At 38.1% G+C, this 18,571-nt stretch overlaps 1 protein-coding gene across 9 annotated transcripts in view; it reads right to left on the reverse strand.

Moving 5' to 3' along the window:
- ERC2 (ELKS/RAB6-interacting/CAST family member 2) overlaps window positions 1-18,571 on the reverse strand; it is a 923,200-nt gene that overhangs the window by 263,309 nt on the left and 641,320 nt on the right. The gene's annotated exons all lie outside the window — the stretch shown is intronic.

The raw sequence follows: 18,571 nt of genomic DNA on the forward strand, positions 1-18,571 counted from the left end.
CCAGCTTGGCCACTGCCTGGCCATGTTATCAGTCTGAGCCTCAGTTTCCCCATTCACCAAAGGAGCAAATATTTTATAGTACTAATAAGTGCTTTAGCATGGCGCTGGGTTACTTGTTATTTTTAAAGTTATTTTGTAAAACAATTTCATTTTTCTTAATCCCACAGCCCACCTATAACTGTTAGATTTTCTAGTGCTGAAACTGATTTGATCTCAAGTAATGAGAAATGTGGAATTTACCTTTTGAAATATTTTGCTCTTGGCCCCAGAATGACTGCCCTACAGAAAAGCTTTTCTGCTGATGCCATTTAAAAATATCATTAATGGGGCGCCTGGGTGGCGCAGTCGGTTAAGCGTCCGACTTCAGCCAGGTCACGATCTCGCACTCCGTGAGTTCGAGCCCCGCGTCAGGCTCTGGGCTGATGGCTCAGAGCCTGGAGCCTGTTTCCGATTCTGTGTCTCCCTCTCTCTCTGCCCCTCCCCCGTTCATGCTCTGTCTCTCTCTGTCCCAAAAATAAATTAAAAACGTTGAAAATAAAATAAAATAAAATAAAAATATCATTATTACCTGCAAGCTAAATTAGGAGGTAGAATGATGGTGTGCTCTTGATGCACATATCCCTTAGCATTACCAGGTTTAGAGATTGCCTGTCCTTGAGAATATGGGAAAAACAGCCATCCATTTTGGGTGACAAAGCATTATATCTTACCTTTATAGATGATAACATGTAGATCACCAAACACACATTCCCAAGGCAGGGTCCCAACACTGAAAGCCACAGGTAGCCATTAAAAAGATAGGACAGTAACTAAGAAACCAGGGTTGGCTGTCAAAGATCCAAAATGACATGGACTTTCATGACATGTCTCTATCTTTTACCATCAACCACTATAAGTTACCACATTTCATGTTCTTAAATAAAAAGATTTTTAAAAATTAATTTCATGTGGTTAAGATATTATCTTAAACTGGGATGATTTCACTCTAGAGGACAAAAGTACTTGTTATAGTAGACACAGTTCATTTTGAACAGGCAAATATAGACTAGGGCTTTTTAGGAGTTCTCATAGGTTATGTAAAAGATGGAAAATCCCATGTCCTCTGAGATCATGTGGCTTTTCTGGTTTAGAGAAGTCTGGTTTGTCTTCCCTGTCTTTGTAATTTTCTCTCTATCTCCACAGAGGAATGGAATGAAAGTTGAGAGGGAACTGTGACTCATTTTACAGAAGATTTAAAATTTACAGATAGGCCATAGACATTCATCGTTTTCCATCTATTCTGAAAAAACAGTTTGGAAGAAAGTTTTTATAGGGCTTGTCAAGTTTCTTCATATTGGTTACCAATTTATGGAACTGTGTAAAAAAGGCTTCCTGGCAAGGTCCTAAGGCCCAAACCAGTCATATCAACAACAGGACTCTGTGAGACTTTGAAATACTTCATAGGAACTTATAAAATAAATTATGCCTGTAGGTGAAAAAGCCTCCCATGGTCTGTTCATTGTTTCAAATCCCTCTCCTAACAAAGATGACTTGGAGGGCTTTCTTCACCCTTTTTATGTTTTAACATCTACAGTTCCTTTTTCCTCCCACGTTTTTCTAGGTTCTGTGGATTCAATTCAAATAATGTAGGTCTATACAAATCACAGTAACATAGGTGAACTCTTCCTTGACTTTCAAATTGTGCTTCAATCACCAACCACAGGTAGCCAACTGCGAAATATCCTATTGTCTCTTGGTATTTGTAAGGAGTTAGTCCTTTACATGTGGCTGAAAATTTCTGCCAAAACTAGAGTTTGCACAAGTACCAACAAAAGAAAGTGTTGCTCATTTAGGCCTTCATTAAATATTACCTAGCACTTTATATATGTGGATAATTCTGGATAAGAAGAATATTTAAAGGAATAACCAAAGATTCTATGAAAGAAAGCATCACAAGAGAGACAACCATAGTACAAAGCTGTCGAGGGGTTGAGAAAGAGTAAAGGTTACTCCCAGCTTCAGGAAAGACTTCTTGGAAAGGGTGTCATTTGAGCTAGGCCCTGAAGGAATGGTAGGGTTGTTATACAGGGAATGAAAAAGAGCATTTGACCCAAACAGAATGATTAAAACTACCTGGAGGTGAGATCACTTAGGGTACACATGGAGAACCGGAAATAAGTCTTGATCAAAAGGCTTTCTTAATATTCCTGCTTAGCCTTTCAGTGTTTAGATGACAGAAAGGGGCTTCACAAATTAACCAGCACCATCCCCTGCCTTCTCACCAAAACTCACTTCAAATTACTCTAAAAAAAAGAGACGCTATTAAACTTATGAAGTTTCAAGGTTTCTGCCACAACTTTTTCAGTTTCTTCTTTTAGCTAGCCTCTGTCCCACTGCTGTAATTTTGAGCCTGTTTCTTCTTCCTGTCTCCCTGGGCTATAGCTGCTTCCTGTGGTCTTCACATCAACTGTCTTCTCTTCCCAACCCCTAATGCCCTGCATTCCTCAACCTCAACTCTTCCCTTCCCCGTGGATCTCACGTGGCATTGAAGTGTGCTCTGTCTTGTGACAATGAACAAGAGTGAGAAATGCCTCCCGAGCCCTGTGGAGTCCAAATCTTCTCCTTAATGCTGCCTAGAAGTGCCCCGGACTTTCAGCCATGCCTCCACTTGGGGTTGGTTCTCTTCACTGGGGATACACAAAGCCAGCTCTGCACCACCTTCTGCTCACAGACTGTTTTTCTCCGCCTCACTGACTTCAGTCTGATTGTTTCTGATCGCTTCTTTAACATATCAAGGACACAAGGAATTCTAATCCTTTCCTCCAAGGTGCCAGCTACTTCTGAGTGGGTTGCTTTCCAACTCAGTGGTTACAGGGACTTTGAAATCAGCCATGTGTTTATTGCACAAAGACTTAGATCTTGAAATGTGCATTTATCCTTTCACTTAGTTTCTTAATTCATGAACTGACTACCACTTATGGATCCTGCCTATACATCTGTTTTAGATGTGGGAATTTTTTAAAATTCCTTCATCACTGAGTTAACTCTCCATCGTAGTATGTCACACTTAGCCTGCAATATGCCAACATTCAGTGGAACAATTATCTTTTCTTTTGCAAATCTGATCGAAAATGAGCCAAGTCCTGCCCTTCTGTGCAATGTGAGTGAATGGTGGTAAGGTGGAGGGTAGGGAGTTCTTTTGAGAAAGCTAAAGCCTGGTTTAACCATATTTTTTTGAGGAGATTACAGCCCTCTACACATTGAATCTAATCCCCTGAAAATTATTCAAATGCTTTCTTGGTGCCAAGGTCCATGCCCATTAGTTCATTCTAGAAGGATAAGAGTCTGATCTCTGACTCTCCGTGCTAGAGTCATGCCTCACAATTAATTCCACGTGTGTGACTGTGACTGTGGATGTATGCATGAGACTTTCTTGTTGCCATTGCTGATTATATATAATCATCTATAACTGTGTGACATTTACTATGAGCCAGGCACTGTGCCAACTATTTTACATGTCTCATTTAGCCTTCCCAATAAGCCTGTTATATGGTAAGTACTATTATTATCCCCATTTTATGAATGAATAAACTGAGTTTTGGAAAGGTATAAGTCGCATGAACCAAAATGTGTCTACTCCAAAGTTTGGTTTCTTGATCAATACCTGCATTGCTGTTCCGGAGTCCTAGGGAATGTTGGCTTCAGGTTTTGGCTATGGCTGGAACAGAGAGTGAGTTGAATAAGCCCTACCAAGGACAATGGTAGCATTTCCCTTAAGACGGTAAATAATGAAAAATGCCCTTGGGCTGTATCCAAAAGGAAAGACCTATTCAGTTAATGCTCCAGTCCTTGGAAAGATCACTCCCAGGAGAGAATATGATGCTTTGAGTCCCTGTCCTAGAATACATATATATGCAACATAAACTGTAGTATGGGACAGAACCTGGTTTTAACACTAGTTCCCCTAATTACTATCACATCTTGGGCAAGACACTTAGTGTCCTTGAGCATCAGTTTTCTCACCTGTAAAATGGGGATAAGAATATTATATGTCTATTGATACCTAGTTGGGTTGCCATGAGAAATACGTTAGATAATTTAGCCCAGTGCCTGATTGCTAAAAAATGACTTCTATTTTTATTGTTGTTAGGCATGCTCAGTCATCTCCATTCAGATATAGGGCTTGACTTGGCATCTTGATTAATTTTATATGGCAGTGTATTTCACTATTTTTATGTATTATACCTTATATAGATCTTTTAGTTACTAATATTTCATTTTATGTTAAGTGAGAAATAGGAACAAGGAAGGTAAGCAACATTTATTTCTCCAGCAAATCTACCAAGACCTAAAACAGACAGATCTCCATTAATCAATCATAAGAGCTCACTATAGAAAATTTACCATACCACATCTGACAATACTACCCCTACAGGCTCAAAAATGTATTGAGCTCAAATATTCAAGAAGTAACCACACCTCAAGCCCAAAGAAGTCTCCTGAAACACAGAGGCTTTCTAATTCTTAGGACCTTTTAGTATCTAAAAGCAGAAAGCCGTGCTTAGGAGACATGAGAGATTTTTCATGTAGACCCAGCCCCTAGTCACCAGTATTATTAACTAAGAAGCCAAGAATACATCTATTCTTTCAATCATTTAATTACAAAATACATTACAAAATTTCAATTGTTTCATTACAAAATCATTACAAAATAATGCAGTGCTTCCAGAAACTTATATATTAGACTTACCAGAAAAAAGGAGAGGAGAGGGCTCTTAACTAATCCCTCATACACCGAATTAAACCCATTCACCTCAAATATTGTTTAGGCCATGTCTTCCTATCTCTCTTCTCTCATCTGAAAGCCAAGAAGAATGTGGTGGGGGTTGGGCCAGTTTCACTTGGGGTGAAGGGCTATGGGTCTGCCTGTTAAGAGATGGTCTAGAATCTACCCTGACAATCTCTGAGTTCCTTAAACACTGGGCAGCAGGAGCCACTCTCAAAGAGTATCTTAAGTCCTGGCTATGTGCTTGGAAAGAGTCCATGAAATCTCCTTTGTTTCTGCCAAGCATGATCATAGCTACAAAGGAAGGAAAAAGGAGGAAATGCAAAACACACAAACAAAAGTGACACAAAAAGTATCTTGATCCTTTAATCCTGTGGATTCTAGTATCAGAGGTTACTTTCCTTAATAACCTAATCAATTTTCAATTCCTTCCTTATGAATTCTCATCTGGATAGGCTGAGTCCATCATGTAATTAGGATGATATAGAGACAGGAGCAATGGCCTAGGAGAAGGGTCCATCTGGGCCTTCTGCAGCTGGGTAGTTGGTCAGAGGCCTTGAACATATTCTACCTCTTCCTAGATGTAAAGACATATAGGCTGGAGCATATGGCCATTATGATTAGTTTTGTTCAGTTCTGAGGCTTAAAGTTTCCATTTTCATTTTTGTTTCATTTTTAAATCAGTGTATTTATTGGAGAATTACATGCATACAGCAAATTTCATACATTACAAGTATATCGCTCCATGCATTTCACAAAGTTATCATAGACTAGGCAACCAGCAGCCATCTCCAGAAATAGAACATAACCGGCCTTGTGTACTCTTTCAGTCACCTCTCCCCACCAAGAGTCATAATTGTAAGTTCTAACACCATAAATGAGTTTTAGTCATTTGGACTTTATGGGATCATACATTCTTTTCTCCTTTGTGCCTGGGTTCTTTCACTCAACATATTGGTGAGATTCATTTTTGGTGTGAGGATTACAATAGCTCATTGTTACTGCTCTAGAGTATTCCACTGCGCTAATATACTATTAATCTAAGGTTTAATATTTGTGGCTACTACTAGATGTCCCAAATTTTGACCTATAGCTCCTGACCCACTGTGATTGCCCTGCAAAAGAAGCAAAAAAGCGGAAGAACATGCCTGAACTGTCTGAGACAGTCTTGGTTGACTACATCTTGGGGCCATGGATGCTGTGCTCTTTCTAAGTCCTCAGAGGCCTTCTGCCCAGAGAAGTTGAAAGCAAAGTGCTAACAGTATCAAACTTCTTTAAGCAACATCTTTTTGTTCTTGTTACTGTTCTATGAGATTGATATAGATAAGACCGGAGACTCCTTAGGAGTTTCCAGGCAAAAAAGACAACATTGATACATTGAGAGAATATAGACACAGACAGGGAACCAAATACACAACCTAATTTAAAGAAAACACATTCAGCATAAATGAAAGAAAATAATTCAAGTTCATGAAGAAGGATAAAGGCATTTTGTGGGGTTATGCCAGGTAAGATTGCTATTGTTTGTCTAAACAATTAGTCTGGGAAAAGCTCACAAGGAATACTCAAAGAGAAAGGCACAGGGTTGCTGTAATCTGGGGCTAATAAATTGAATAGAGTTTAAAAACAATTTAGCCATGTTTCTGTAAAATGAAATAAAAACCTTCCTACTGCAGCAAATGATCGAACACAGAGGTAATGAGCCTACTGGTGCTGCAGAAAGGCAAGAGAAGTTCCAGAGCCATCATCTACATTGCTTGACAAGACCAGGAGACCTTTTGACATCAACATGATTTGATTTGGCAGCTAACGTTGACACTCTTGGGACATGTCAGTCTGAAGACTGGCTGTTCTATTGGCCAGATTTAAGGTAGTGACTTAGCCTCACAAACCTGGATTACTGCAACACACTCTTAATTGGGCTTCTAGTCTCCAGCTGTGACTTCTTCCCCACATTTTCTGAACTGAAGCCTGCAGGATTTTACCCAAATGCAAACCTGATCATGATAGGCCTCCATTTTAGATCCTTCCATGATTCCCTATTGCCCACAGGATAAAGTCCAAATTCTCCATTGTGGTCTTCAGTGCTCTTGGAGTGGACCTCTGCTTTACCTTGCTTGCTCTCTGTCATTATACTCCAGCCATATGAAATGTCTCGTTGTTCCCTCGGCCTAGAAGGCTTCCCCCTAGCCTTCACCCGGCTAATCCTGCCTGTCTCATAGGCCTCAGGGAATTGCTTGTTTCTCTGCAAAGGCTTCTTGGTGGCCTCTTAATGGCCCTGTAGCATCTCACAACACACTGATTACACATTGCTGCCCTGTTCCCTGTTACTGCAGCAGCCCTGGCCAGTTCCTCACCCTCATCCCCTTGGCACTCATGAGTACAGAATTTGCCGACAGATTCCTACTGTGTACATCCCTAACTCCACCTGAGGGCTTCTTAGTTTGCAACGCACGTACAGGCCAGGAGCATTGGCAGTTACTGCTCTAGGGAGCATCCCTCAACTTAGGGTGGAATGAAGATGGAGACTGAAGAGTCCAGCTTTCTTCCCCTACAAATAAGCTACTTGCATTCAAATCCTTGTCTGTAGGTCTGCTTCTGGGGAAACTCAGACTGAGACACTGGCCCATCTCCCAGTCCGACTGTGAGCTCAGGGAAGTTAGCAACTGAGGTCTCTCATTCATCAGCGGGCATCATCAGTGCCTACCACATGCCTGGCACGGAGTAGGTATTTACTGAATAAAGGGGGTGTGACATGCAGTGAACACTTATTTCATTGTTGATTTTCTATTTAAAGCAATATGGAGCCTAGCAAAAGCAAAGGCTCTTGAGTCAAAAGTCCTGGGTTCATTAAAAAAAAAACCAGAATCCTCCACTTCTGACTGGTGTAAACTTGGGCAGGTTGGGAGCTGGGGATAAGACTCCTGAGCCTCAGTATCCCAATCTGCCCAGTAGGGGTCTTTATGAGTCTTAAGGAGGAGAGCGGTTTAAAACTGGGGAGTTACACAAATGTAAATTGTCCTTATTTTAAGTGATCATGTAATTCTCTGTGCCTAAATAGAGGGAAGGAGATTTCATCCCAGATACCACAAGCACTTGTGGCAGGAAGAGGAAGTTGATGAAAACAGGGGCTGGGTAAACAGTTAAATCCATTTTGAGAGTCTTGAGATTGAGAGGCTGACATCTCTGTTCTGATGGAAATAAGGGAGTAAAATAGGCTTTTAAAAGTCTAGAAATAATTGCTGAAGGTAAGTAGACATAAAAGATATGTCTGCATCTATGTTTCTGATATATATATATATATATATATATATATATATATATGACAGTAGACTTCTAGTAAACCATATTAAATATGAAAAATCTCAGTATGTTTTTTACTTTGTTTTTTACTTTGTTTTTCAGCTTCAAAACTCCCCAATACACACACAAACATGCTGAGAAATATATTTTTTCAGATCAAGCTAAAATCAAATTTAATCTCAGGGTGCCTGGGTGGCTCAGTGGGTTAAGTGTCTAACTCTTGATTTCAGCTCAGGTCATGATCTCATGGGACTGAGTTTATGGGACTGAGCCCCAGCAGGGAGCCTGCTTGGGAGTCTCTCTCCCTCTCTCTTTGCCCCTCCCCTGCTCATTCTCTCTCTCTCTCTCTCTCTCTCTCTCTCTCTCTCTCTCTCTCAAAATAAATAAATAAACTTTAAAATAAAATAAAACCAAGTTCCATCCTACTATCTTCATAACACTGCTTTTATTTTTTGAGACATGGCAAATCCTGTATTAAACCACCAGACCACAATTTTGAATATAAAACTTAATAAAAGAATAAGAATGAAAAAATTAGAATATGGTCTAAAACAGTGAAATTTTTAGTTGTAGTTAATACTGAACATCAATATGGAACTAACTGAACATTTCTTTTGACATCTTTTTCAATTTAAGGACCAGCTTTAAAAAGAGCCACAATTGATAAATAAGAGAAACCTAAATTCATTTTCTTTCCACCATTTAACTTTTTTGTGTTCTAAGCAGATGGAAAAACTCTGATCCATTGTCATATTGATTAGCACTATATAAAAGTGAAAAGCAGTCACAAATTTTTACCCCAGAGTTCTCAAGGTTTGTGCTTCCAGAGCTGGGCTTTCTCTCCAGACCCTCACCCACGACTGTGTATCTTATGTATCCGTGCACATGGAGGACATAAAATACATGTCAAACAAAATAAAGCAAGTTATTAAGTACAACAAAACCCTAAATCTTGGTGGAAGTCAACAGATAAACAGACTATAACAGTAGAATAGTCTAAATACACAATGTATAATTCATGGCTAACCCAAGACTGCACTTGTGCAATATTTCACCGGGCTCCTCTTGCAGCCTTTGAGGTTAAGACTGGGTAAATTGTACTGCCTTTGCTAACTCAGCAAAACACAGGACAATCAAAAAGGAAAACCCCATCTTTTCCAATAAGGGGAGCAGGCAAGAAGACTGAGAGTAGAGAGAGTATTGCATAGCTCTTAAAGGCAGACATTAAAAATTCACTGCGTACTAAGTTACCCACTATCTTGCTAATAGATAATTTTGTGGTTGACAAATGTTTGTGTCTTCTTTAGACCATCATGATGCTAAAATGAAGAGAGGTGACCAACCTCCTTTCCCGCACTCCATCACCCACCCTTGTGCTCAATTCACAGTAGGCAGCTGATAAACATTTGTTAAAGGAACTGCTTTTTGATTTCCATTTATTGTCCACTGGTGCAGCAATGAAATGCACACATGAATATACAATGCCCAGTAACAGCGGTAATAGAAACCCGAATACAATTAAATATATTTATGCAAATTGGAATCCTAGACAATTTCTCACATTTATCTTTTACAAAAATATAGGATGGGCTAACAAATGAGTGCACATGACTTTCCCAAAGCTGAGAAGGCAAAACCAAGTCCTTGGTAGCTGTCCAATGGCTACAAATGAGGCTCTGTGCTGCTAAGGCCCACCACATCTTCCAGAGACTAGAAAGCTGAATGGGTTGTGGGATACATCATAGAGTGAAGTGCCATTTTTGGCAATTAAGAAGTGAGATAAGACAAATGTCATGTTATCACCAGTACAAGTTCATGTGCTTACTAATACATGGGAGGACCATGCCTAGTGGTGCTAAAAGTCTGAGCTTTGGGCAGTAAATGAATCTGTCCATATAATAATAGAATTTGAAAGAATGTCATGAAAACAGAAAGGTGAGAACTACTGGTTTAGCCTTTCTAAGCTAATTAATTCAACTAATCAGTTACATTTTCTTTTGAGTGTGTTATAGTTGATTGTTTGCCAACCAAAAACCCAGGTGAACTTTTCAATGACAGAATGTCTGTGACTTATGATGTTTACATGACATTTTTGCCTATAAGTTAGCCGAGAAGATACTGGGTTTATTAAGTTTTTACCTAGTCCCATGGAGAAGGTTTTTTCTACAGTTTTAAATGTTTAAAGGAGTGGTAGGAGACCCCAAAAATGTGTTTTTTGATTGTTTTTTTCTTTTAAAAATGTATTTATTTTGGGGAGAGCTCAAGCGAGGGAATGGCTGAGAGAGGGGGACAGAGGATACAAAGCAGGCTCTGTGCTAGCAGGCTGACAGCAGTGAGCCTGATGTGGGGCTTGAATTCACAAACTGAGAGATCATGACCTGAGCTATTGTCTGGCACTCAACCAACTGAGCCAGCCAGGTGCCGCCCCCCCAAAATGTGTTTTGATTATCACACAAGCCATGTTAGTGTGACATACTGAGTGTATAAATATAATAATAAAATAATATATATTTTTAAGTTTATTTATTTTGAGAGAGAGAATGCACGCACATGAGCGGGGGAGGGGTAGAGAGAGAAAGGGAGAGTGAGAGTCCCAAGCAGGCTCCACACTGTCAGCGAGGAATCTGACATGGGGTTGAACTTATGAACCGTGAGATCATGACCGGAGCCAAAATCTAGAGTCGGGCACTTAACCGACTAAGCCACCCAGATGCCCCCAAAATAATATTGTTAATAAAAAAATAAAATTAAAAACAAATAGAAAAGCCTTGATGAAGCAGAAATAATTTACACTGAATATGCTAAAAGGGCTATCACTATCTTTCCTATGAATTACTATAGAATTTAGGGCCTCTGTCTACACTTGACCAAATTATTGAAAATCTTATTACATCATTAATGAATAAAGAGAGAGGTAGACCAACAGAAAAACTTGAGTGCTGACTTGGAACTTTCAATATATTTGGAGGATGGTGGTAAATGGAAATTTTTTTAATGTGTGATATACCCAAGTAAAAATACCCAGGCACATGCCTAGATATAGAAATGGGGCCAGATCTCTGCAACAGAGGCAAACAAATTGGAATTTCTTTCTGGACCTTTAAAATATGCATTGAAAGCAAAACCATGCACCTTTCACAATATGGAAATAAAAACCAGTACTGTCACAAAATGTGCCTTCTCTAAGCTGCACTTAATGTTATGGCACCAGCTTTTTTTTTTTTTTTTAATTGGGGGTCGTTGCAGGAGACAGCTCTATGAAAACCACATCTGCATTTATTTGCTGGAAAGGGCTGTTGAGGACATTATCCATTATGTGGTTCAATATTCCTATAGAAAATCACACACAAGAAACTCTTTTTAATATCTGGTGCCAGGAAAATCTCTATCTCCAGGAACTCGTCTGTTTCCTCCTTTCTAATAACAAAAATGGTACAATTTATCCTGTTTCCCTTTTTGCCCTGGCTGCCAGGGAGTTCAGGGCCAAACTTGATGATCAATCATAGTAATTATAATGGACTTTGTGGTTAGCAGAGTTACTTCCTCCAGGTTTTCAAGGCTTTTACTTTCATTTTTTATTTTTATTAATCGTGTGTGTGTGTGTGTGTGTGTGTGTATGCACATGTTCATGCACACACACTTGCGACCTGGACTTTATTATAACTTCAATTCTTTTTTGGAAAATGATGGATTATGTTTATTGCATAAAAGCAAGACCCAGAAAGATGTCAAAATATGCTTTTTTTCTTGGTACAAATACTTTTCATACACATGTGTGTGAGCATAAGTATCTTGTCTTTCTCTTTGGGAACAACTACTTCTATACAAGTTAAGTGCTTGTCAGTATTATACCCAGACAAGTTTTACTCTGTTTATGGATTATTTCTTTGACAAAATAATATATCTTTATTTATAGCTGATGCCTTTCAGAAAAATTAACACCATAATTCTACAAAACTTTGTTAAGCTCACAGTTATCATGAAGTCCTTAAAGTTGGCTCTGATGGCTTGGCTGAACTCACACAATCACTGCAGAGAATTCATTTACATTACATTTACCAAATGTTTGAAATGGACCATCATGTCATTTTCACTTCTCTTCAATGTTTTCTTTTTTCTTAAGTAATACATATGAAATTAATGGTTGATTTGTTTCAAATGGTCTATTTTCCTTCCCTGAGCCTAGTCTATTAGCTAGCTTACATTTAAACATATTTTAGTGTTACAGATTTTCCACTGACTAATAAGCAAAACACAGCTTTTCAAAATCCTAAGAGAAGTACATTAACTTTCTTTCAAATTGTTGTTTAAAAACAATGTCTCACATTGAATTCTCAAGCTTGGGACAAACCGGAAAGATCCCATGAGTTTTTAAACCATATTCATTTCCCTGAGCACGGGGGCTCTGCCTCCTGGATGGTACAATGCATTCAGTCCTCCTGTCAGTTAGAATTTAGGAAGTCATTTCTCTTTAATAGTTGCCAGACCTCCTGGATAAGCTGGGGCACTTCGCTTTGCCCTGAATCTCCATTGAGACTGGAACCTTCCTACTTACTTTCTCCTTTACCACCATAAGAACACTGGGATCCCGCTGGCATAAAACTGTTTTGACCCCTGAATCATAAAGCTATACCTTAACAGTGGGATTGTTTGCAATTAAGTAACTGATCCTTTTCCTATTTAACTTGAAAACGTTCATTTGATACTAACACCATGCTTCTGTAACCCCACTTCTCCACCCCTACCTCTCAATCCCTTGACAGGTCTCCAAGAATAGCTGGGTGGCTTTGTTCTTTAACTCTGCACATAACCAAAAAACCAAGAGGCCACAGAGAGACTGGATATCAGCACAGGGCCTGGAATCAGACAGACCGACCTCATATTAAATCTGGGGTCTGCCACTTACTAGTTACATGACTTAAAGTTATTTAATTCTGTGGGACCTAAGCCCCTTCATCTGTAAAAGGTGACTACTAATAACAGTACCACACTTATAAAGCTACTTCATTCATTCAGGAAATCATTACCTAGAGTACCTACTGTTTGCCAGGAACTGTGCCAACCACTAGGTACACAGAATACACATGGATCCTACCTTCAGGGAAATTTCTTTCAATCTACTTGGGCAGTTAGATACTAAACCAACAAATGAAAATACAGTATATAGTTATAAATTTTGATAAATGCTCTAAAGGAAATGACAGAACTCTTTGGAGAGTACCAATGAGAAGTGGGGGAAAATGTCTTTGTACGGGGAAATCTTAAGCAGGCAGCATTTAGGTTATGATCTGAAGGCTACAGTGAAGGAAGCAGAAAGGGCCTTCCAGGAAGAGGAACAGCATATGCAAAACTTGGCTTTTTTGAGAAAGAAAGTGGACCACTGTGTCTTCAGGAGACTGTGTAAGGAGGGAAAACCCACACAACAAGATTGGTGCATATCAATGGAGATTTAATATGCAAAAATAAAAAACAAAAACGTAATCCAGAGTTTAGAACAGATCAGATATCAGCAAACTACAGCTCATTGGCCTACCGCCTGTTTCTGTAATAAAAGTTTTATTGGCACATGGCCACATTCATTTGTTTATGTATTGTCTATGGCTGCTTTCACACTACAACAACAGAGCTAAGTGGCTGCAACAGACCTGAAAGTCTAAAATATTCACTATCTGGCCCTTTAAGAAAACGGGTGCCAATTCTGAAATAGAGTAACTTCCAATAAATGTTTAAGTAAACAACAACAAAGTAAGCCAATACTGTATGATTCCAACTATGACATTCTGGAAAAGGCAGACTATGGAGAGAGTTAAAATATCAGTGGTTGCCTGGGGTTGTGGAGAGGTAGGAATAAACAGGCAAAGCACAGAGAATATTCAGGGCAGTGTAACTACTCTCTGGGATACTACAATGATGGATACATGTCATTATAAATTCATCCAAACCCAAACTGTGTACAACACCAAGAATGAATCCTAATGTAAAATATGGACTCTGGGTGACAACGATGTGTTAATGCAAGTTTATCAATTGTAACAAATGTAACACTCTGGTGGGGGATGTTGATAGGAGGGGAGGCTATGCATGTGTGAGGGCAGGGGATATATGGAAATTCTCTGTACTGTTCACTCAATTTTGTTCTGAAGCTAGGACTGCTTTAAAAAAATAAAGTCTTTTTTTTTAAAGTAATATGATCTTTAGCAGCAGATCATATTTCAGGCCCCAAATCTGTTTTTTCTTGGATTCCACATAAAATATAGCAACTTAAACTGGAGTTTTCCTTGAATTTCAAGATTTCTGTGCTCTTAAGATGTGAATAAATGTAATTTTTTAACTTAAAACAACATTAAACCATCTTTCATATGCATGGGAATCAGGAAGTAATAGGATTTAACTTGAAAAATCTTTGAGAGATAGGTTAAATTAGAAATTCTGGGAAATTTAGAATGTAGAATATTATAAGATGGAAAAACAAAATATTTAAAGATTATTTCTATTAATAGTGTGTGTACATTGAGCATATTAAATAAGAAACTTCTGCTTCCAGCATCATGGCTGACTAGATGCTATGAAGCCCTCTTTCAAAACATAATTTTTATTGCATTGTTGGTCTCTTGGGAACTAAGGAAAACCTCTAAAGGACTAAAATAAACAAACAAAACTCCAGAACTGAGCTGAAACCAGAATACTGTGCTGAAAGCCCACATAAATAGCAGGGGTTGCTCTGAGAGCAAATACCAAGGTCATTTACAGAACTGAGAGACTAAGAAGTCAGTGGCAAGTTAGAAGAGCTTAACCTGGAAGCTCTGACTAAACCAGGATTTTTGAAAGAACTAAGTGGTTGTAGATCGGCAGCAGCCCTTCTTGCTTCCAGAAGAAACAAAAATAAATCCCTTCTGGTGAAAAGAATCCCTCTTTTATTTTATTTTTTTTAATGTTTGTTTATTTGTTTATTTGAAGAGACAGAGAGTGTGAACAGGGGAGGAGCAGAGACAGAGGGAGAGAGAGAAACCCAAGCAGGGCCCGTGCTGTTAGTGCAGAACTAGGATGCAGGGTTCAAACTCACGAACAGTGAGATCATGACCTGAGTTAAATCAAGAGTCAGAAGCTTAACCGACAGCCACCCAGGTGCCCTAAGAATCCCTATTTTAGTCACTCAGGGCTCCCACTAAGATTTGCCAAATATAAATCCTCAAAGATTATCAACCACATAAGGAAACCAATTACCAGTGAGAGAAAGACACTATACTAAACAAGAATATGTATATATTAGTGTGTGTGTGTATATATATACACACACATACATATATATGTATATATACATATATATACACATACACATATATATATATATATATACCCAATGGCTTCAGATATTTGAAATATTAACTATAGAATGTAAAATAGGTAGTTATGAAATCTTAAAGAAATAAGTAAGAGAATTAAATAAAATAAGCATCCAACAAGAAACTATCAAAAGTAACTAGAAAGATCTAAAAAAATCCAAATTAAATTTGGGAGAACAATATATATATGTATATGTATATAAATATAATATATATATATATGTATATGTATATATATAATGGTTAATCTAAAACAATGAATGTGTTAGGCACAGGTTAGAGACGGTTGAGGAGAGAGCATGTGAATTGGAAGATATCAATAGAGAGGTTATCCAGTATGCAGCTGAAAGATTAGGAGAAGGAAAATGAGAATGGGATGTTAAATGATTAGGAGGACAAAAAGGGGATATCTAACACACATGAACTGGAGTCCCATGAAGAGAAACTAGAGATGTGGAGGGAAGGAGATATTTAAAGAAATAATGGCTGAGAATTACAGAGTTGGTGAAAGATAGGAATTTACATATATAGGAAGCAGAATACATAAAATAAAATTCATAGCTATACATCATAACAAGACTAATAACAATCAGAGGAAAGCTAGTCACTTACAATTAGCTGGAAAGCAGACTTTTCCACAGTAATAATGGAAGCCTTTAGTTACAATAACACGTTGCTAAGAGAAAACAACTATCAATTAAAATTGGTTAATTCAGTGATGAGAGTGAAATAAAGATATTTTCCAAGAAACAAAAATTGAAAAGAGCTTATCACCAATAGATCTATACTAAAAGAACTTGTAAAAGCATAAAAGATTATAAGCTGAGATGGAAAGTTTATAATGTAAAAAGAAATGGTGAACCAAGAATACTATTTTTTATTAATAATTTTACATACAGGTTTGTTTAGATTTGCTAATATGTTTATTTTTTAAACAGAATCTAATTCATTGATCCAAAAAAAAGGCATAATTAAAGTACTGGACAAAAACATGTAAATAACAGGGGGATGAACAGAGCACATTTTATCATCTTTATATTGTCTGGGAGAGGGAAGTCATTGGCCAGGCTGGCAGAAATACGGGCCATGCACAGGTCAGTCGCATAGTCTTCTTCTCATTAAGAGAAGATCTAAGTAACTACCTGATCTAATTACCACCACAACTAAGTACAAAATCTGCCCACAGCAAAGGCCAATACTGAGCCCTGGGTGAACTAACTGGCTACCTACAGACGGAATGATGACATTAGACTTCTCTGACTCTGAAGAAGTCACTGCCTTGACTTCAAAAGGATAGGAACTTTCCGCTTATGGATTTCCCTTCTTTTCAGCACTTTTGTCAGGACCGTGATTTTTAGACATACAAAGTGCCTTATCCATCTCATGATAGGCTGCACAACATCACCCCCAACCATGGGACACATTTTATAGCAAAGGAAGTACATTGTGGGCCCATCACCTAAAAATGCTGGTTTAGCATCCAAAGAGAGACAATACCCAAAGAGGTTGGGATATTGTCCTTTGGGAATGCAGTATATGTCTTAAATCATAGGCCAATATATGATATCATCGCCCACATAGTAAGAATATGTGGATCAGAAAACAGAGGAGGTGGTGAACTGGCCCTTCCCATTAAAACACCTAATACCTTACTGAGAGAACATTTGTTTTCACCAAAAACCATCATTATGGTGCGATGAATTAGAAACTGAGATTGTTTCCTGGGGTGCCTGGGTGGCTCAGCTGGTTAAATGTCCAACTTCAGCTCAGGTCATGATTTCACAGTTTTTGAGTTTGAGCCCTACATCAGGCTCTGCGCTGGAGGCACAGAGCCTGCCTGGGATTCATTCATTCATTCATTCATTCATTCATTCTCCCTCTCTCTCTTTCTCTCTCTCTCTCTCTCTGCCACTCCCCCACTCGTGCACTCTCTCTCTCCCTCTCAAAACAAACAAACAAACAAACAAACAAACAAACAAACAAACAAACTTAAAAACTAATTATGAAGTTCCATCCTATGTTGAAATATCGAGTCTATAAACACACAAACAAAACCTTCAGAAATTTTCAAATGCACCACTTGGAATAATCAAGGGAGTAGTTGAGAAAATCAGTGAGTGTAGGGTGAGTTTTTTTTTTGAAGGACCACAAAAAGAAACTATGAAGAAGATTAAACTACCCCATTGTCACTTTCAAAGTCTCACAAAGCCACTGCCAATTTATTTTCACAAATGTTCTCTGCATCACGGCCTACAAGAGTCTATACCAGCTTCAGTGTTCTGGTTTCTACTCCTGGATATACAATGTGGCTGGCTGTTGACTAATCATCATGATAATTTCAAAGGATGAAAAGTTTGTTCATATGGAATGTAGGTATTCTTGACCTCTGAACTCCATTGTTCTGACGCCAGGAAAAAATATGAGAGCTCCGGCAGTATTAAACAAATCTGATAAGGTCATGTCTGCCTTCAAAGAAAGATCAGCAGCCAACTGCACAATTGTCTACAATTTCCAGAATATTCTTCCCTCTAGGCCTCAAATGTTGATAATTAACTGCCTATATTCTAGGCTAAATTTATTGCATTTTCTACTGTAATTTTAGTAAAATTAAATAATTGTAATTGTAAAATTTTTAAATGACATTGAGAAAATAAAATTATTTTTCCCCTTACAACCTTTCTATTCCACCACTAAAACATACATAAGATGAAAATGTATGTACCACATTACAAGAGCTTATGGGAAGAATGTTAATGAAGGATGCTAAGAAAACCTTATACCAGACTTCTAAAACATAATAATAAATATGGGAAACTCAAGTTTCCAATGCAAATCTTCAAATCAAAAGTATTTTCAACAGATGAGTGTTCAGTATGAGATTATGACAATGTTTTCTGTAAGATCCACATTTCTATTTCAAGTAGAGATAAAAGAGTATTTTGTACCTGGTCTACTGTCAACTTATGTTAATTTAACCGCCAATATTTTAAAATTCACAATGAAATTGCATAAGAATCAATTTATAAATATTTATCTATAAAGTTAACAACTGTGAACTGCAGCGCTATGTCAAACTGTAAACATAGTCATGGAACACTGGTTCATTCTGAGAACAGATGTTGGGCCATCTCTATAATGGGGTTGATTACAGATGGTACAG

This window comes from Felis catus, chromosome A2 (assembly GCF_018350175.1).
Source record: "Felis catus isolate Fca126 chromosome A2, F.catus_Fca126_mat1.0, whole genome shotgun sequence".
Taxonomy (NCBI): domain Eukaryota; kingdom Metazoa; phylum Chordata; class Mammalia; order Carnivora; family Felidae; genus Felis; species Felis catus.